Below are 21,679 nucleotides of genomic sequence, written 5' to 3'. Positions count from 1 at the left end.
GACTGTACCTTATTCCATGCAAAAGTATTCTCATGCAAATGACTTTACTTTTAATCGTATAACTAGGATGTTGGTCTTTATAACATGATATTTTGACATATTATTTGAAATTTAAAGGGAATTATTTCAGTTACCACGAAACATCTCTACATATATCTTATGTCTGAGGCCCCCTACAGTCAGAATGCATAATTCATCCTTCCAACACCCTAACCATTCATGGTATCAGGTCACTGAATGTTTAGAAACCAAGCTTTCACTAGCTTGCAATCAAATAATCTTCAGGCTGGCTGACAACAGCCTATGGACTATACATACTTACAAGAAAACAGAAAAGATGGCCTCGTATTTTCCCTGAAACTTCATTATGGTGCTAACCTTTCAGCAAGAAATGGCATTTTAGAAATGCCACATGCATTTTAACTCTTGTTCCAGTTGCTAATGGCAAAGATGACCTATCAAAAAAAATAAGAGGAAAAAAGAGCATCATTAACCGTGTAATAACCTCAGTCCTTCAGGGTCATTAATATCCTATTTTTACTCAGGCCAATGTCATTTTATTTGTCAATTCACTCCAAAAAATACTACTTTCAATCGCTATCAGAGAATTGGGGTATCCCGGGAGACTTTATAAAGTCCTATAAGAATCTCACTTCCATTATATTCCTATATGTCTGTCTTTTCCTAAACTTCCTCTTGTCAGGTTGATTAGCAGGAATTGCTTCTGATTATCAATTTCTGAGCCCAAGTTCATATAGCAGACAATGAAGTATGGAGGGTTTTTTTTCTTTCTCATCCGCAAATATCTTTCCAAAACATTTTCAGAGATTCTAAATAGAGAGCAAATCTTCTTATCTGTTCTAGTTTGAAGAATCTACAAGCAAGATAATCCACCCCGCTGGACCATCCAGTTTGGGAAGGATATAATTAGGGTAACGAATAAGTTAAGAAAGCCTCTTGCTGAATCTTGCATAGTAGCTAAATCAACCCTGACCACTAACAGGATGGTAGTTGAAGCTTTCCATGTGGTCAACATTTGGAACTGCCAAGCATTCAAATCTAAGGCCCTAATTTTAATAAACACTCAAACAAAGGCATTCATTTTCAAAACTGTTTGTTCATCAGATACCAGTTGAGACATAAGTATTTAAGTCAAACACCACTCTAGGTGGTAGGATTAGCAGTGACCAAGAAACCACGTCATTGCCTTCATAGCACTCCCATTCCTGATGGGGCTGAGTGAGAAATAGAGTGAGGAGCTTTGGAGCGCCTGGTGTTGGGGGGATATTGCCATTTTGTACACGGTGGTTAGAAATGTCCTCTCTGATCAAAATGACTGCCTTAGTCCATTCGGGCTGCTATAACAAAAATACTATAGAGTGAGTGGGTGGCTTAAACAGCAAACATTTATTTCTCACAATTCCTGGAGGCTGGGAAGTCCAAGATCAAGACAGATTCGGTGTCTGGTGAGGAACTGCTCCCTGGTTCAGAGACAGATGTTTTCTCCCTCTGTCCTCACATGGCAGAAGGGGGACAAGAGAGCTCTCTTGCAAGACACTAATCCCAATCCTGAGGGCTGCACTGTCATGACCTGATCACCCCCCAGAGGCCGTACCTCCAAACACCATCATCTTGGGAGTTAGGATTTCAACATAGAAATTTTTTTAAAATTTTGATTGGAGCTTGGTTGATTTACAATGTTGTATTAGTTTCAGGTGTACAGCAAAGTGAATCAGTTATACGTATACATATATCCACTCTTTTTTTAGATTCTTTTCCCATATAGGCCATTACAGAGTATTAAGAAGAGTCCCCTGTGCTATACAGTAGGTCCTTATTAGTTATCTGTTTTATATACAGTAGTGTGTATGTCAATCCTGATCACCCAGTTTATCCCTAACCCCCCTGAGCCCCACTTTCCCCCCAGTAACCATAAGTTTGTTTTCTACATCTGTGAGTCTATTTCTGTTTTGTAAATAAGTTCATTTGTACCATTTTTGTTTGTTTGTTTGTTTTTGGCTGCATTGGATCTTCGTTGCTGCGAGCGGGCTTTCTCTAGTTGTGGCGAGCAGGGGATACTCTTCATTGCGGCGCGTGGATTTCTCATTGCGGTGCCTTCTCTTATTGTGGAGCATGGGCTCTAGGCACACGGGCTTCCGTAGTTGCAGCACGCGGGCTCAGTAGTTGTGGCTCATGGGCTCCAGAGCCCAGGCTCAGTAGTTGTGACGCATACACTTAGTTGCTCCGCGGCACGTGAGATCTTCCTGGACCAGGGCTCGAACCCGTGTCCCCTGCATTGGCAGGCGGATTCTTAACCACTGCACCACCAGGGAAGTCCCTGTGCCATTTTTTTAGATTCCACATATAAGCGATATCACATGATATTTGTCTTTCTCTGACTTACTCAGTATGACAATCTCTAGGTCCACCCATGTTGCTGCAAATGTCATTATTTCATTCTCTTTTATGGCTGAGTAATATCCCATTGTATATATGTACCATATCATCTTTATGCATTCCTCTGTCGATGGACATTTAGGTTGCTTCCATCAACATAGGAATTTTGAGGGTACACAAACATTCAGTCCTTTGCAGGCATGGAATGAACATTTATTAAACGCCTATGACATTTAATGCTAGGAACCGTGGTAGGTGCTCGACATATATTTCTCAGTTAATTCCTGGAATAGTCACGTGAGACAACTATTGGTGTCCTCCTTTTGCGAAGGAAATACATCTCAGAGATGGCAGAAAGGTGGCACAACCAGCAAATGACAGAGCCATGATTCAGACGCAAGGTTGAGGGGCTCTGAAATCCATCTTCTTCATGCCTTTTCCCTCTAATGACAAAAGGAGAAGAATCCACCGTAATAACTGTAACTGAACAGGCCCCTTATGCTGCTTCCACTGCTGCCCCTCCTGCGAGTTCCCCCACGGGGCAGCCGACGGGGCCTCTTAGAGCGCGACACGTTCATCCACAGTGCTTCCCTGCTCGCCGTCCTCCAACCCTTTCCACGTGGGGCAGGAGGGGCAGCTCTCCCCACAGCCCGCAGGCCCCTCTCGTGTCACCTCCTCTTCAACCTCAGTGCTCACCCCCCTTTGCCACACTGGGCTGCTTGCTCTTCCGGGAGGGAAAAAAAAGCCAGCCTTTCCTGTCTGCAGACCACATCACTTTCTGGAACACCTGCCCCCATGCCTTTGTGTGGCTCATCCTCTCACTTTATTTGGGTTTCTACTCCAATGCCATCTTTGCAGAAAGGTCTTCCCAAAGACCCTACCTGAACCATAGCGGCCTTGCATTCTGTGACACCTGCCTCTGCTCTATTTCTCTTCCTAGCACTGCCACCATCAGATATCAAATTACATATTTTTTGTTCATTTGTTTATTTTCTGTCTCATCCAAAAGCATAAGCCCCACGAGGTCAGGACCTCATATCTCTCCTTCATGGCTGTCTCCCAGATCCCAGAAAAGTAAACAAATGGATGGTGGATGGATGAATAAGCATACTTCCCAGCCAAGGAAATTTAAGGATGCTCTTCTGGTCTTACACCTCTGCCTCAGAGGTGTTTTGTTTTGTTTTCCAGGGCTGTTGCTAATTCTGTTCTATGTCGCCTAGTTCCTTGGGCTTTGGGAGAAAGCAGGCAAGCACCTGCTTCATGTCTTTGCTCTTTCATGGCACTGGCATCATCCGCAGAGGCCACCTCCACAAGTGTTTTGCACTTTTCACTGAAGCTTCACTTAAGCATTCCCTTTCAGGTTCACCATGCACTCCTAGAAACTTGTTATTTCTGAATCAAAGGAGGAAACTATTTTGTTTTTTTCTGGTACTATCTCATGCCTGGATTTTTTTAAATGTTCATTGCACAATTAACTTCTTTGAAAAACTAAATAGCAACCAATTCTCAGATTAATTACTTACTCCTGTGGAAGATTTTTGATGACCTGATCCAGAAGCTACTCCTTCTTCCTTCCTCTTCCTTTTTCTTTTTCCCTGGAATGCAGACACAATGACTGGAACAGCAGCAGTCATGATGCATCCATGAAGACCAAACCATACACTAGAATATGATTGTAGGAAGGCAGAAGGAGGCTAATATGAAGGTCAGCAAATCCAACTTGCTGCCTGTTTTTATTCAGCCTACAAGAATGGTTTTTACCATTTTTTATTTTTATAATTTTTAAATGGTTGGGAGGAAATCAAAAGAAGCATAATATGTCATAGCACATAAAATTATATGAAATTAAAATTTCATTGTCCATAAATAAAGTGTTATTGGTAAGCTGCCATGCTCATTTGTTTACATTGTCTATGGCTGCTATTCACTTGTCCATTTGTATATTGTCTCTGGCTGCTTTTGCATTACAAGGGCAGAGCTGAGTGGTTGCGACAGTCTGTATGACCCACAAAGCCTAAAATACTTACTCTCTGGTCTTTTACAAAGTTTGCCAATCCCTGCCTGGATAACATCCTCGACACCTAACTCCAGACTTTTTGTTGTATAAGAAAACTAAACCCTTTACTTATGTAATTCACTATTTTTTCATATTTTTATGTCATTTGCAGGCAAAGGCCATCTAATTGGCACACAGCTAAAGGAGACTTGCTATACTGGAAGAACCACCACTTGGCTGGTGGACATTCTGCAGATGTCAGGGCTCTATTTTCCTACAATTTTCCAAGAACTTTAACTCTTTCCTTGGAATAGGCAGTGGCTGGAAGGCTAGAGAGGAGGGTAGAGGTGAAAACTTTAAAGAAAGATAAATCCCTACAGAACTTGGCAGCCAAGTGGATGTATACAGTCGAGGAGAAGGAGGTTGGTGCAGTGGAATAATAATACTTCAGTGTATTAGTTATCTCTTGCTGCAGAAACAACATTTATTACTCATATTTCCCGTATGAGAGGGGCCCATTGGAAGCCCTGTCAGAAATTGCTTACCACACTCATCAAAATTAGTATTCAAAACATTCACGGATTATCTTCACTTGGATCATCTCTGCTGTCAGTCTTGTTGAGAAAAGCCAAGAAAACGGACTCGGGACCATAACGGAATACATTCAAATGGCGCTCCCTGTGTCCCTGAGTAGAAGGTGGTTCCCATTCCCAGCTCCCTACAACACACGTATAACCCACCTCCACCCACTCCGTTCCCACCTTCAGAATTCTTATCTCAGCCAAACAAATGAGAACATTTCTAACCCTGTCACCTATAATCTAGATACTCTGGGGAAAGTTTTCCTTGCAGGTAGTATACCCTTTACCTTTTGTCTTAAAAACAGTTGTTGGTTTTCCCATGAGCTGAATTCGGAAATGCAGACTGGCGTTCTCCTGAGTACCTACCTGCCAATAAAGGTGACCTGAGAGTCCTTAGCTTACCCCTTCTTCCCCAGTCTCGGTCTTTCCCAGGCTCCAAACTTTCCTCCTTAGCTTTCCTCCTCCAAGAGAGGGCTCCCTCACGTCACATTCCCTCCTCCCTGTGGGAAGCACTTTCTGAAACAAAGAATCCCTCGCCAAGCCCTAAGACTGCTCAAGTGGCCACTTCTGACCAAACAGGCTTCAGGTTGGTGCTACAACCATCTGAGGTCTTGCGATTAGACTCTTTAAAATGTGTAACGCTGCTCTGATCTTGGCAGACAACAGCCCTCATTTCAATGCCCCCTACCTCTTCACTTAAGTGGACACTTCGGCTTCCCTTTGCTGGGCCAAACCAGAGTTAATCAAACCCCTGAAATGAGTCCCAGGGAGTTGGAATCATGGCATTATGCCCTGCCTGCCTATTTCACAAATTTAAAACACTGGGCTTCCAAAGAGCTAATACTGGAGGGTCTTTTAAACGCAAAGAACACTGAGGTTGGGAGGGGGCGGTTTCTGTCATCAGCCTTGAACAGCTGAAAGGGGAGCACAAGAAGGAAACATAAAGTATTTCATTTTCTCCTTTTGGCCAGATTCATGTCTGATCTAAAAGCAGAATAAACCAATAGGCTCAAAAAGAAAAATATGCACAAATGTATACATACCCAATAGTTATTCTCAACTGTTGGCAGAGCTTTTTATCTTAATTCATCTTTTTTTTAACGCAACAGTATGAGAGACCTGTCCTTCCCGGCCACCCAGGAGCAGGTCACGGGGGCAGTCACCAATGGACCAGCTTGCCTGAGAAGGTCCCCAGAGAAACAGAAACAGGAAAAAGATTTTGAGGACTGATGAGATTAAGACTTTCAAGGGAACCAAACTGTAGAGATAAAATTTTACCCCCAAGTCTCAGTGGGAGAGGTGCCCCAGGAGGACAGAAGGTCTTAGCTTCCAGGTAGGGAGGATGTTGAGGGAGGGTACCCATTCTCAGGGACAGGTTTATGGTCAGGAGGGAGGGAGGCTTTTAAATACGATAGTAGAAGGAAGGAAGACCACCTCAAGGAAGTAGTCTGTTTAGAAAAAGTAATCATAAAAGTAAACAAACAAATGAGAGACTGAATATACAAATGGACGATGAGCAGACCATTTATGCAAATGAACTCTGACCCACAACCTGCAGCAGCCTGTGAGGAAGCCAACCCCGCTTCTACAATCAGCAGCCTGGGAAGCCAGCCTGCTGTCAGTCAGACTTGCAGAAGCCAGGTTGCCATCCCTAGTGACAATCCAGGAAGCTAAACAGTAACTTCTGTAACAATCTACCCCAAATGGCCAGGTCTTGATTAATAAATCATAGTTTCCCTAATATTCACCCCTGCTTCCACCTTCCCACCAATCAGAGAAAGCCAAACAGGCACCCTACCCAATCACATAGGGGCCCTGCCTCCGACTTAGCCCACCTCCAGCTTCCCAAGCCAACAGGCTACAATCGGCGCACACGTGGAGCCTTCCCTCTTCTCCGCTGCGAAGCCCCCCCTCCCCTGCCCGCCTTTGAGTCTCTGCAAACGCAAGTGACGGTGGCTGCCCCCCTGCTGTAACAAGCTCTGAATAAATAACCTGTTTTTCTCACGTGGCTGGTCTTCTTTTATTTCCACAGAAATAGCCTGAAAGGACTCAGGTCTATTTAGGAAGCCTAATAAAAAGATCTCTAGCAAGAGCGCAGAGGACCTCCTGGATTGGGGGAAAAGCACAGTCACTTTGCCTGTAACCATAACCCACGTCTCTGTGTCCCCCAGGCCTGAGGCAGCCTCAGAAGGAAACCTAAATCAATTCAGCTCCATGAGTTCGAGTACCGGTTCCTCATCTCAGTTTAGCTCCTGGCTCTCAGTGCGGCTCTCAGTGTGTCTTTGGCAAGTCTCAAAATTCCCCAGCCCGTCCTGTAACAATTGCTTGAGTTCTGAACATTAACCTCCACAGTCTACGTACTTTATTCATTTATCCTTGTTTTCCTGTATTCCTTTAGTATCGTATTTAGCCTACGACCATCGTCTCTACACAACGCCTTCAAGAATGCTTTGCACACGGAGGCCTTCTGATCACTAATATTAACTGACCTTTAAGAAACTCTTGTCTTTACAAGGATTTGGAATAGATAACTACTGCAAATGCATAGACCTTTATTTGTTTTAACAAAGGTGAATCTAAAATTGCTTGCCGTGGTGAGCCAAGATGTCAGTACGCATTAAACTTAGGTATATGCTGGTTTAGAGTTTTAGTTAAGGAAGAACTAACTAAGGATGTAACAGATAAAACCCTAAGTCTCATGGCTTCAGAGAACACATGTTTATTTTAATCAGTAAAGCCTACTCCCAACCAGTGGGCATTTCCCCACCAAGAGGTGATTCAGGGACCTTAGGGCTCCATCATTTTCAACACCAGGTTCTCAGTGTTACCACATTTGTCTGCATCAAGCCAGAAGGGAAAGACTGTGGAGCCAGGCACAGAGGTATGAATGTGATTTCTAGCACATTCTATCAGCTTCATCTCAATCATGTGGACATACCTCACTGCAAGGAAGGCTGGAAAATGTGATCTAACACTGGGCTCAGAGGGAAGAGAAGTGGGTTTGGTTAAGAGCTACCCAGTGTCTGCCTCATGTATTAGGGCAAAACATCACTTCTGTGAAGACCTCCTTGCAAATACCACTCCCCTATCCAAACACCTGGCTTAGTTTCTGGAAAATGTGCACAGGCTAAGCTCTCAACTGGATTCTTCATACTTCAAAGGATACAGTCAGCTCAGCAGCTCAGGCTTCTCAAACATGAAGGACAGCTAGCAATGATGACAGCAACAAGAAAAAGTCCTGCCAATTCTCTCTGCCCTTTAAAAAATGTGCTTTAATTTTATTGCGTCTAGAAGCAGTACAGCTTTCATGAGCCAGTGAACTAGTTAATTGGCTGCAGTAATAACTGGGTCTTGGAAGGTGGCACTTAACCAAACAAATATTAAGAAACTGTGAGTCTGGAGTATGAGCTTTCATGGGTGAAGGGTATGTCATGGGTCAACATGACACCACACATGACAGTTAAAGACGAGGGAGGAAATGACATTTTAGAAAAGGGAAAACTGTGGCAATGCTTAGATTTGCCTCACATTCAGAGCCATTAAAACCAGAAGGTCCTATAAAGCTGATTTTTTTTGAGCTACTGTTAAAATACAAAAAAAAGGCTTTTTTTTTTTTTTTTTTTTTGCTTGACATTCTGTGTCTGCCTTTTTTTCCCATTTATATATGTACATCCTGAGCACATATGATGAAAAAAGTAACTGAGATTTTGGTTCTGAAGCAGATCTTGATTTATGAGACTTATCTGCTGAGTCTAGCAAAATGATCTACGACTTCCCACGGAAATGAGATGTCAAGATGCAAAGAATGCCGCGTGCTGTCCTCAGACAGCCACAGCCTGTCTCCCAGCCTGTCCCATGGGCAACCTTCAAGGACAGTCAAGATGGGGTTCCTTCGTCAGACTGCTACATGCCAAGCTTCATGTCCATTTCTACAGGAGTAAAAGTTGGGAGCCATACCGCATTCGAATTTTCCCTGGAGTTGACCAAAAAGTAAGGTCTACTTTCAGGTGATTCACTGAAAAATCAGTTATAGAATAAAAGTAGTCTGGCAATTTTTTTAAATGAAAAAATGGGACATGATGTATGAACCTGGCTCAAACACAGCCACCTGTTTCCCATTGTCGTTGGCTGCAAATCCGCTCTCAATTTTCTGCTTCTTGTACAGCTCCCACTGCCTCTGCCAGTGATCACAATGTACACTGTCCCTGGGCAACCTCACTTCCCTACCTTCCCGGTCCCGGACCACAGACCACTCCAGTTGAATTGCAAAGTTATTATGGCAGATATTTATAATATTTGTAATATCTAAAAAGCATGTAGGCCTATGTGGTCTCTTTCCTCTGTTTCTCTCTTACTGTTCACCACCTTGTATTACTAGTGCCTCTTCTCCCCTCCATTAGCACTGGTAAATCGTTGTTGATTAGAGTCCACTTGCTTTTCTAGTGGGTTAAGTGCAGTAAAATGAGCAAAAAAGTAGCAAACAAGGCCTCAGGGTGACATCAACAGCCTATAATGGCTTATTTTTACCTCTGATATTTTCGCAGATGATTCTGCCTGAAATTCTTCAATTTGGGGTAATGATGCTGAAAGTGTGTAATATGAGAAGTTGGGGTAGAAGCAACAGATGATGATGATGGTAACAGAAGGGTTATATGTAGATAAAAACCTAGCTCTGTGGAAATGTTGGTCGGGGCTAATAACCTAAGAGCTAAAATGAGCCTCGATTCTACGGTTCCATTAGTAAAAAGATGATGTTTTCAAATTTACTTTTAAAAAATGAAAAGAACATATCTGACAGTATATTTAGAAATGAGGGACCTGACTTCTGGGTAAAGAAAACCATTCTGGGGCTTCCCTGGTGGCGCAGTGGTTGAGAATCCGCCTGCTAATGCAGGGGACAACGGGTTCGAGCCCTGGTCTGGGAAGATCCCGCATGCCACGGAGCGGCTGGGCCCGTGAGCCACAATTGCTGAGCCTGCGCGTCTGGAGCCTGTGCTCCGCAACAAGAGAGGCCACGATGGTGATAGGCCTGCACACCGCGATGAAGAGTGGCCCCCGCTTGCCGCAACTAGAGAAAGCCGTCGCACAGAAACGAAGACCCAACGCAGCCAAAAATAAATAAATAAATAAAATTAAAAAAAAAAAAGAAAACCATTCTGGCTGTAGCTCTCCAGGGGCACAGGGATCTTTCACCTGGAGTCATCAATCTTTTTAAGACCCCCCCTTTTTTTTTTTTTTTTTGCATTAGATTGTTGGACCAAATGTCATGGGCTTCTGGGGCTTGATGGCATCTCTAGACATGAATCCATATTTATGTAACCATGAGGACCACTGCTATATGGCGGCCTCATGAGGGACTCATCTCTTCTTTAAAAAAAAAAAAAACAAGTTTACCCCAAGCTTTCTTTTTTTTTTTTAATAGCTTTATTTATTTATTTTTGTCTGCGTTGGGTCTTCGTTGCTCTATGCGGGCTTTCTCTAGTTGCGGTGAGCGGGGGCGACTCTTCGTTGTGGTGCGAGGGCTTCTCATCATGATGGCTTCTCTTGCTGCAGAGCACAGGCTCTAGGCGTGTGGGCTTCAGTAGTTGTGGCACGCAGGCTCAGTCATTGTGGCTCGCGGGCTCTAGAGCACAGGCTCAGTAGTTGTGGCGCTCGGGCTTAGCTGCTCCACGGCATGTGGGATCTTCCCGGACCAGTGCTCGGACCCATGTGCCCTGCATCGGCAGGCAGATTCTTAACCACTGCGCCACCAGGGAAGTCCCCAAGCTTTCATTTCTTAAGGAGCTTTATGTAGAGTAATTACGGTCACAATAAAATGCTCTGGAGTAAGGGGAAAATTAGGAAGGACCTGAAATCTGTGCCAGGGGCCCCAGAAAACTTGGTTTTGTGTCTCCCCCATTCTGTGCATGGACCAAACTCACCACCTGTTAACCCCAACCCCTAGCCCCCTGGACCCTCTCTAGTCTCCAATTTTACATTGCCCCATGCTACTTCAACTAATTCCTGCCAAATAGCTCTGGAGAATGTGCAGAGCTATTTTGTAATGGACGTTCACAACCCCCTGGAATTGCTCACCTTTTAGATCTTGACTTATGTCCAACATTGTCTGGGCAGCTCTTTGACCACTTTCTCTCCATTCACCCTGAACTCCAAAGCATTGCACCATAAGACCATGGTAGCATGCCAGTGGGGTCCCCTACAGGTTGATGCAGAACTTTTATTCCTCTCTTGTCTCACAAGTATATGTATTCCCTGCTGATGTTATTGCTAATTTTTCACTCTTATCAAGACCCATGTCCACACCCACCTCCCACACTTTATCTTCTATACTGAACTTAGGTACCTCCAAGAGCCTCAATATCCTATTTCCCTGCCCCTCTTATTTCTAAGGAAGAGAACTTGATTCTCTTGTTAAGACCCACACTTTCTACCTTTGCCCCTGATCCCATCCTCACACCGTCTCTGGGACTTGGTTCCATCATTCCTCCTCAACTGTACTTCAAATTTCTCCCTCCTTGATACTGTAGGAGACCACGATGTGCCACCTCAAATATGCCTCTTTGGCACAAAGATTATTTTGAGAAACAAGACACAGGAGAAGCTCTGAAAACAGCATAAGTACCTTTTGTAAGAGAAATTTACATTTATAAAGGATATCTCCATTTGCAAGTGTCTCCCTGTTTGTACCAGGAAGAAAAGGATGATTCTAAATCACAAGAAAATCTTATCAACAGAGAAGAATTTCACTTAAATCTACATAACTAACCTTATCCTGTTTACTGTCACCTCCCCTTAACCAGCATCCAACACGATCTTCTTCCTTTGATTTGGCTGAAGATGGTTAAGCCTGAATTCTAAGCCATCCCTTTGAGCCATACTCATTTCCCTGAGTATCTCCCATGTATATATGAGATAAACATGTTTAAAAACTTCTGTTTGTTTTTCTCTTGTTAATCTATCGTTACAGGGTCCCCCAATGAGAACTTAGAAGGATAGAAGGAAAACTGCTTTTTTCCTCCTGTATACTATCTTTCTACTCTTGAGTTATTCCTTACCTTTAACCAAAAGGAAAAAAGTGAATGAAATAAAAATCTTTCTCTGACCCAGTTATGCTGAAGTTGCTCTTTTTTATTCCATCTACTGCCAAACATCTTGAGCTAGACAAAAACCTTCATATCTCCTCCTTCTTTCCACCAACAGAAACTCAGAGCTCTCTTCTCTGCAAAATTGCTTTCTCAAACACCAATATACAGTTTTTTTAAATGTTCTTAGGTCACACCACCAGAATGTTGTATCACTTCATTACCTACTAAATTTTATTGCCTTTTAAAATGCCTACTGAAGAATACACATACAGGAAAATGGATAAGTCATAGCTGAAAAGCTCAGTGAACACTGAATGTGTACAGACTGCACACACAGCCACTATGTACCAGCACCCAGACCAAGAGACAGAACTATTACCAGAACTCTGGACTTCCTACCCATGTGCTTTAGCACCTACTGCCCCCTCCCCGCAAAAGTTAGCTGCTCTTCTGACTTCTGAAACCTCACACTGGTTTTACTGGTTTGCAAGGTTTCTATAAATGGAAATATACAGTATGTAGTCTTTTGAGTGTGTCTTCTTTCACCAAACCTTGTGGTCGTATGTTTATCCATGCCCTTGTGTGTAGCTGTAGTTCATCCATCCTCAATCCTGTAAATTTCCATTGTGCAAATGTGCTACAATGTGTTATCTATTCCACTTCTGATGGGCATTTGAGTTGTTTCAAGCCTGGGGGATTTTATGAATCGGGCTCCTGTGGACATCTTTCAGTGAACATATGTACAAATTTCTGTTGAATATACATCTAGAGATGGCATTTGGGGGGCCACCGAGTATTCACACCTTTAGTTTTAATGTTATAAATACTGCCAAACCACTTACAGAGTGGTTGTACCAATTTACACCACGACTTACACCATTACACCCCTACTAGCAGTACGTGAGCGTTCTTGTTGTTCCTTATCCTCATCAACATTTGGTATTTTTAAAAATCTTTTTCCCTTTGCAATTCTGGTGGGTGTACATCAATGATTTTAATGTATCAGACCCAGCAGCCTCATCCTCCTTCAATATTTAACACTGTAGGTGCCCTTCCTTACATCATGAACGCACTTCTTTCAGGTTCGCTTTATGCTGATCTTCATCGTCTTTCCTGCCATGTCTTGTCCCTCTGTTATCCCTCCCAGTTTGCAGCACTTTTCTTTTTTTTTCTCTACAGACTGCCTCTCTCTCTCTGATCGTACTCTTTACTACAGCTTCATTTGCCAACTCTGAATATCTTAAGTCCTGATACCCTCAGACCTTGACAATCTGAGCAGTTTTCTATCATTTTATTCATTTATTCACCCGTTTGTTATTTGATCCTTTAATAATTGTTAATTGCTTATTGTGTACCAAGCACTTTGACAGGAGGTAGAGTTGGGGATTCTAATAAGAAATAGTCCTTGCCCTCTGTTACGAACTGAATTGTGTCTCCCTCAAAATTAATGTTAGAGCCATAACCCCTAATGTGACAGTATTTGGAGATAGGACCTATAAAGAGGTAATTAAGGTTAAATGAAGTCATAAGGGTGGAGCCTGGTCCTACATGACTGGTGTCCTTATAAGAAAAGGAAGAGACACCAGGGATGCTTCTGTGCATAAAGGAAAGGCCATGCAAGGGCACGGTGCAAGAAGGCAGCCACCTACAAGCAAGACAAGAGAAGCCTCAGAGGAAACCAACCCTGCTGGCACCTGGATCTTGGACTTCCAGCCTCCGGAACTGTGAGAAAATCAATTTCTGTTGTTTAAGCCAACCAGTCTGTGGTATTTTGTTATGGCAGCCCTAGCAAACTAACACACCCTCACACAGCTTACTATCCTGGGGAGACAAGAAGGAAATCAACATTTACAGCACTATGTGAAATACACTGTGATGGAGGTGTACGGGGATAACATGGAGGTAGAGAGAAAGCACCAGGACAAAAGGATAAGGGTAAGAAGTGACAGAAGAGGTCTTCCCCTGGAAGAGGATGCCCAAACACAGTCTAGAGAAATTAGCAGAGTTATCTGGGCAGAGGGCAGGGAAGGGTATTCCACAGAGAGGAAGCTACACCTGCAAAAGTATGGAGAGCACGGCACATACACTGAAACTAAGGAGTTCAGAATGGGCTCAGGGTAGCTGGTGAGAGAGGGTAGACTCAAAAGATGAGACTGGAAACACATATTGAAGAGGTTCCCTACCTTGTTAGGAAGTGACTGAATCAATAAATCAAGGAATCCATGAATATTTTGGGGTAATGCTGTTTAATTTACTGGAAAGATCATGACTAGGTGTTGGGGCCCAGGGCAGGCCACCCCAAACTATGCCTCAATGGCATATTATTTCGATCAAAGTTATTTAAGAAACAACTGGTGCAAGAGGAACACTTTGACCCTCTTCTCTGCCTCCTTGCAACAAGCAGGAAATTAATCTCCCATGTGAAAGGTGCCCTACCTATACAGGAGGTAGAAAGATATCCTTATCACCAGAGAAAGGGAATTCAGGGCCAAGAAGTCTATGAACAAAAACCTTGTTACTTCTAATTTACTACTCAAGCCCAAACATTGCTTAAATTCCTTACTAACTAAAGCACCCAAACCTAAGTTTCTTTGTCCTGTCAAATCCTCACAGATTTATTTTTTCTTTGTATAAGAAGATATTAAAGTTGCCTGCTTTTGGTCACTCACTGAGCATTATTTTATGATCTCCCATGGACTCGAAATTAAATTGGTTTTTCTCCTATTAATCTGTCTGGTGTGTCCATTTTATTATTAGTCCAGCCACAAGAACTCAAGAAGGATAGAAGGAGAGATTTCCCCCATCCCCGACATAAGGAATCCTATTTTAGCACCAAAACTAAGGCAGCCATATGTCCTGGGTTTTACAAGACTCTACTGATTTAAAATATTTTGCCTTATCAGACCGTGTGTCAGAACACAGCCCAATTTAGGGTTAGGAAAATTTTGTTACCATAACCTTGTTCCATCCCACACACCATTTTGTTTTTTCCAAATAAATGGTGACATCGTTTCTGTTTGGTATCCCCTACAGAAAATAATCCTAATTTGTGAGTTTGCAATTCATACTTATGAATATTCAAGTGCACAACTCCAGTTAAAGCCAGAGCTGAGCAAGCCTGGGCTACAGGCAACGAAAATAATCCTCCCACAGTTACATTTATTTTATTAACAGGTTACAGCCTGAAGTCCTAAGAAAAAAGAATTAATGTTTTATTATAACCTTGTCTCTAACTGAGTGGGAGGTTTTCCCCTTTTTTCATTTACTGAAGTATTAGGGATTTCGCGACTAGAATAGCAGAAACTTTAGCTACGTTGGCCAATTCAGGTGTAATTCCCATGTATCCAGGGGCTTCTTATGACTCAGTCTCCGCAGGGAATCAAATGCCAGAACCCAGTCCAATAATCAAGAGAAAATTTAAGAGGAATTCCAAGCTTTAGTCTGATCTGAGAACAATTAGCGGTTCCAAGTCACACCCCAGAGCAGTAACATTTCTCCAAAGCTTCCTTCCCCACAGCTTCTCGCATCCTGCACCTGCTCCAGCGCCTCTCCCTTGCCAAGATGCCGGCACTCACCTCCTCTCTCCTGCCCTACCTCTTTCTTATGGAGATTGTCTTAGTTCTTGGCTTTATTTCTGCTTGTCTTCGCCCACCCCCCCAACCAACTCTCCTCCACAAAAGGACACCTAGGGCTTAACCAGGCCAGTTGGGACCTGTTCCATTTTCTTCCCACAATTTCATTCTTCTCTCTACCCATTCTCCTGTATCTACTTCATAAGCAGCCTGGGAATTGAGAGAGCAGAGGTCAAGCACTCCCTAGAGAGTGAGGAGAAGGTGAGCAAGCAATAATGAAATTTCATTTAAAATCTAGTGAGAGTATGGAATTTCCTTAAAAAAATTAAACATAGAATGTCCATATGTTCTAGCAATTCCATCTCTAGGTATATTTGGGTAAATACACCCAAAAGAATGGAAAGCAGGGACTCAAACAGGTCTTTGTACACCAATGTTCATAGCAGCATTAGTCACAAGAGCCAAAAAGTAGAAGCAACCCAAGTGTCCATCAACAGATGAATAGTTAATAAAATGTGGTCCATCCATACAATAGAATATTATTCAGCCTTTAAAAGGAATACAATTCTGATGCACGCTACTACTTGGATGAATCTTAAAAACATTTTACTAAGTGAAATAAGCCAGACACAAAAGGACAAACACTATACGATTCCACTTATATGAGGTAGTTAGAATAGGCAAATTCACAGAGATGGAAAGTAGAATAGTGGTTGCCAGGGGTTGAAGGGAGGGGAGTACGGGGAATTGTTCAATGGGTACAGACTTTCAGTTTGGGATGATGAAAAAGCTGTGGACATGGATATACGTGATGATTCCATAATATTTTGAATGTATTTAATGCTGCTGAATTATGCATTTAAAATGGTTAAAATGGTAAATTTTATATGATGTACACAATTTTTGAAAAGGATTTTTAAGCTCATAAGAAGGAGAGAAGAAAGGTTACTAATAGCATTCTCATCATACAGAAAAATTTTAGGTAGAAATGAACAGAGCTGTCTATTGATACCATAAAACTTCTTAATTTGATGAAACTAAGACTATTACTCACTGGATAAAATATCTGCATGATAATTGTTTTTAACCTATGACATGATGTAGTCTCCTTATTCGTAATACACTTTGTTACTGTGTTCATGATCATTGACTGACTGCTTTTTAAGGTTATTATTGTTCGTGTTTATAATACGTGTTTCCCAAGTATAACATTCTGGAAGAAGTTAGAGAGGCAATTTGAACAGAATATTTTGTGTCCATTTCCACCCATAATTGCAGAAATTCCAGCCACCCTAAAAATTTATCCCCAAATACTTCTAGGAGTCCCCAAGACTCACTTTAGTTGCACTCACTAGTACCCACGGCAACCATTTTCCTCCTCTTTTAATCTGGCTATTAGGGTGATGTCTTCAACTGCTATAGAAGCTACTGCCCCTGGGTCTACCAATTTTGTGTGTATACGATGTCCTCTTCTGCTTCCTCTCTCTCACATGAAAGATGATCCAGCACCTTACTCATACTCATTATGTTCTCAGGTAATGATTTTAAGATTTACCCATGTTGTTGCATGTATTGGTTGTTTGATCCTTTTTATCATTGAGTTGTATCACCTTGTATACATAGACCACATTTTGTTTACCCATTCACTTGTCGATGGGCATATAGGTTGTTTCCAGTTTGGAACTATTACATCTAAAGCTGCTATGAGCATTCATGTAAAAGTCTTTGTGTAGACATAGTTTTCACTTCTCTTGGGTAAATACTACGTAGTATGGGACTGAGTTATATGTTAGTGTGCATTCAAATTTTTAAGAAATTGTCAAACTGTTTCCAATTTGTCTGTGCCATCTTACATTCCTGCCAACAGTGCGGGAGTATTCCAGTTGCTCCTTATCCTCACCAACACTGGGTGTTGTCAGTCTTTTTAATTATAGCCCTTTTCTTGGGTATACAGCGGTATCCCGTGTGGTTTTAATATGGATTTCACTGATGGTTAACAATGTTGAATATCTTTTTATGTGCATATTGGTCATTCCTACATCTTCTTCTGTAAAGTATCTGTTCAAATCTCTCACCTATTTAATTTGTTGTTGGGCTGTTATATTTTATAGTTATACAGGGTTTTTTTGTTTGTTTGTTTTTATATATTCTAGGTAAAAGCCTTTTGTTTGATATATGTGTTGCAAATATTTTCTCCCAGACTGTAACTTGACCATCACCAGTGGGCTCAATAAATCTTTGCCCTTTTTTTCTTAAGTCATTCAACTAGGTGGATACTCAAGTAATCACTGGAAGAATGCAAAGTAAGCCTGGGAAGTGTTACCAAACTTGGAAGGAGCTCCAGGTGGCTCCAGGTTTAAACAGCATCTTTCGTGTTTTTATGGATGAACATCATGGAGACTATTTTCTGAAGCTTCAGTAGAAGTGCTATTGGAAAGAACATTTTCCATTCATAATATTTCCTTTTATCAGATAATGGACATAATATTATGCTGTTGAATGTGTGGGTAGACATGAAAGCTCTAGCAGATGGTTTTGACTCAGCTGTTGTCACCGTGGGGGAACACTGTGAAGAGGTAACAGTGATGGGTGGAAGGTGAAGATATGTTGATAGATTTATGAGGGAGAGAGTGTCAAAAGGGAAATAAACTAGAAATTCATCTCTTCCCAGAAAGAAAGGAAATAAAAATAACAAGCACCAAAAAAGCCACAGCTGTGGGAGGGAATCAAGCCACCAGTCACACACACACACCCACAAAAAGAGTGCGAATACAAGGATAAATGAACAGCAATCTGCTTTCTTTATTTCCTACTAAAATCATGCATGTCCTACTGGTGGATTTTGGTATATTCTAGATAATAGAATGCACAGCTGACTAACATTCTTCCTCTGAATCCTGAAGAAGTCAGAGAAAATGTGCAAGATGAAGACTTCAGGGAAGATGAATGACACAAAACCAGTGATCAGTGAGAAACCAACCCAGGAAATCTCCCCACGTCTGCAGCCAATGTCAGCAAAGACAAAAACATTTTAAAAAATAATGATTTAGGCATAACTAGACATTTTGTAGACTCTCCGATCCCTGTTCACTTAATGCCTGGGGTTAGGCAAGGTGTGTGGATATTGGCATAGAAAGACCACGAGCTTTGGCATTAAACAGACCTGGATTCAAATTCTAGACCTAAATGTTTAAATGACTCTGTAAATTTAGTTAAATTTCCTTAAACTTAACTTATTCATCCATAAATAGGAGATAAATAATATGTATTTGATAGAATCATTGAGAGTATTAAATGAAATCACATATGCTCATTTCCTACAACAGATCTCAGTACAGACTACACACATTAAATTTTAGTCATTACCCTTACCCAGCTTCTACTTGCCCTTAATAAGAATGCTATTTGGGAATTCCATGCCTTTTTTCAACATCATAAATTCTTGGGGTTGCACTCTGGCAATTGGCCAGCAAAAGCCACATTTCATAACACATCAGGAATTATCTAATTTAATGTATCCATATTTTTCCCTGGTCTTCCAGGAAACTCTAAGTTAAAAAGTAAAATCTTTGGAACTAGAGATGCTTGAGATTTGGGTACATTTATTTGCTCTTCTAAACACGGTAACAATAGCTTTAATTTTTTTTTTAAGTTGTGCTAATGTGATAGCATCAAGCTAAATACTTTGTCACAATAACCCCAAGGTGTAGGTACGATCGTTATTTCCAGTTTATATATAAGGGACTGGGTCTGAGGGGGTTAATTTTCCTGCGGGTGTCTTATTTCAAAGACACCCCTGTTGTTTGTAATGTTGATAGATTTATGAGGGAGAGAGTGTCAAAAGGGAAATAAACTAGAAATTCATCTCTTCCCAGAAAGAAAGGAAATAAAAATAACAAGCACCAAAAAAGCCACAATTGCAGGAAGGAATCAAGCCACCAGTCACACACACGAAGACTGCGAATACAAGGATAAATGAACAGCAATCTGCTTTCTTTTTTTCCTACTAAAATCATGCCTCCACTATACAGCTTCTGATTTCTGACTACTATTTTTAAAGTGTTATTATCATTGCATCTTTTACTGTGTGCTGCTCAAATTCTTTTGGGAAGCGGGAGTGGTGTCAATTATAAATAAATATTCCCAAAACAGACAAATCATCAGAAGCCCACAGATCAAAGCTAGAAAAGAAGAAGCAAACTAGGCAACCAATGAAGTAGACCTGGACAATAAAACTACCAGTTTGAAAATAAAACCCATAGATATTATTCTCAACTTAATGTTCACCACCACAAGCTGTGTTATTTATGGAAAACAATACAGAACCTATGTTTCTAGCCCAAGCAGCATGTAAGGCTCCTATCAGACATCTAGGAATAAGACGATAGAAAAGGTAAAACTTGAGAAGTGAAATCAATACACAAAGTCTAGAAAGACTAACAATGTATCTGAGTCTGTGCCCTGAATATGATAGTATTTGGAAAGGCCATACGCTTTATCTGTCCTCCTACCCTGGCTGATACCAAAAACGATACTACCTCATTTCTTCAGCTTAAGACCTTGATTCCTGCCAAAATGCATAGTCCTGGGAGGGCTAACAAAGTTCCATTCCATCACTGAGAACGTTGTGGTGAAAAAATTCCCTCCCTCAGAACAGAGGGAGAAAAGCAGCACAAGACTCTGTGTAATGCACATAACTACAGATAGGGAAGAACTACTTCTCAATTTTGCCTAAAGTAGGCATAAGATTGAGCTGACATTCTTCAGCCTTCAAGCTTTCCAGGAAAATAAGCTGACAGAGGGTTAAGTGTTCTTATTTACACAGAAAAACGCTGCCAATAACCTTAGATGCAGGTAGGATGGAAAGAGTTGATTTTCCTTTTTTCTTTCATGATATTTTGTTAGAAGTTTTGAAGACTGACTAGAAAGGGCAATTCTGCAATGGTGGCCACAGAAGGTATTGCATCCAACTACTCTGCTACACCTGGCTGAAAAACAAGATCACTAAATGGCAACATGAATAGACTTGAGTAAAATGTTTAAAATAAGTTTTAAATGGATTTCCTGAAAAATATGATTGCAGGAAAAAAGGGAAAAAAACATTTGAAAGAGAACATTAAACATTAACGTAACATTAGAATATATTAAAAGAATTATATAACTGTAACACAGCTTCAGGAACTTCCACTACTGATCGGTAGATCCATGAATGAGGGGGAAAAAGTTTGTTGCTTTAAGTCACTGAGAAATAGTATGGTTGTTTGTTATGCAGCATTACCAGAGCAAGAACTGATTGACAGAACTCATGGCACAAAATGATTATGGGACAAGACAGTTCAGTAACTCCTGGCCTGTGGAAGCAGAGGTAGGCTCAGTAACTGATGAACCAAGGTGAAGGAAGCCATGGCTCAGAATACAAGTGGAGGACTGGCAGACTAACCAGTGAGTCTCTAGAGATTCCCCACACTCAGAGACGCTAAAGACAGCAAAATAGCGGGAGGAGACACGGAACTCAAAACGGGAGAATCAATTGAAAGACATAGGTAACTCCTTCACTCCCAAGTGCAGAACTAGGTGTCTGCTTTCCATGGAGAAAGAAAGAAGGGGGGAAAGAAAGAAAAAGGAAAGGATATGGAAAGAAAGAAAAGAGAAAAACACAGATTTCTTCTTTTAAAAAACTGAATCTGGGTAAAGCTGGGGCAAATTTTGGGAGTAGGATCCTGAAATCAAACCCCTCCACATCCTATATTAATGTATGAATGTTGCCCCAACCTACTGGCTGACTCCATGTCTGCTCAACATGAACTGAAACCTGACAGCTGACATGACCCAAATGCGGCCAACATTTTAAGGCAAACGTGAACATGGCAGATCAAAAAAAAAAAAAAATTAACCGAAAGAAAAATGACACTGGTAAATATAAAAGCTAGTACTATTATATTTTTAGTTTGCAATTCCCCTTTTGTTTCCATTATGATTTAAAACACAAATGCACAAAACCATATTTATAAATGGATGCTGAGGGACTCACAATATATAAATATGAAA

General features: G+C 41.4%; 1 long non-coding RNA gene across 7 annotated transcripts in view; it reads right to left on the bottom strand.

The window, feature by feature from the left end:
- LOC137751759 (uncharacterized) overlaps positions 1 to 21,679 on the bottom strand; it is a 107,472-nt gene that overhangs the window by 48,599 nt on the left and 37,194 nt on the right. For 6 of the 7 annotated variants that reach the window (XR_011070949.1, XR_011070945.1, XR_011070946.1 and 3 more), the window contains exons 3-4: positions 3,921 to 3,992; positions 323 to 455 (exon numbers count right to left, since the gene is read on the bottom strand). This is a non-coding gene — a long non-coding RNA (uncharacterized lncRNA). Of the gene's footprint in view, positions 1 to 322; positions 456 to 1,992; positions 2,841 to 3,920; positions 3,993 to 21,679 lie in introns of all 7 variants that reach the window. The other variant, XR_011070950.1, reaches the window with a different exon arrangement.

The sequence above is a fragment of the Eschrichtius robustus genome, chromosome 18 (genome assembly GCF_028021215.1).
Source record: "Eschrichtius robustus isolate mEscRob2 chromosome 18, mEscRob2.pri, whole genome shotgun sequence".
Lineage (NCBI taxonomy): Eukaryota > Metazoa > Chordata > Mammalia > Artiodactyla > Eschrichtiidae > Eschrichtius > Eschrichtius robustus.
This window is presented reverse-complemented; position numbering and strand designations above follow the sequence as displayed.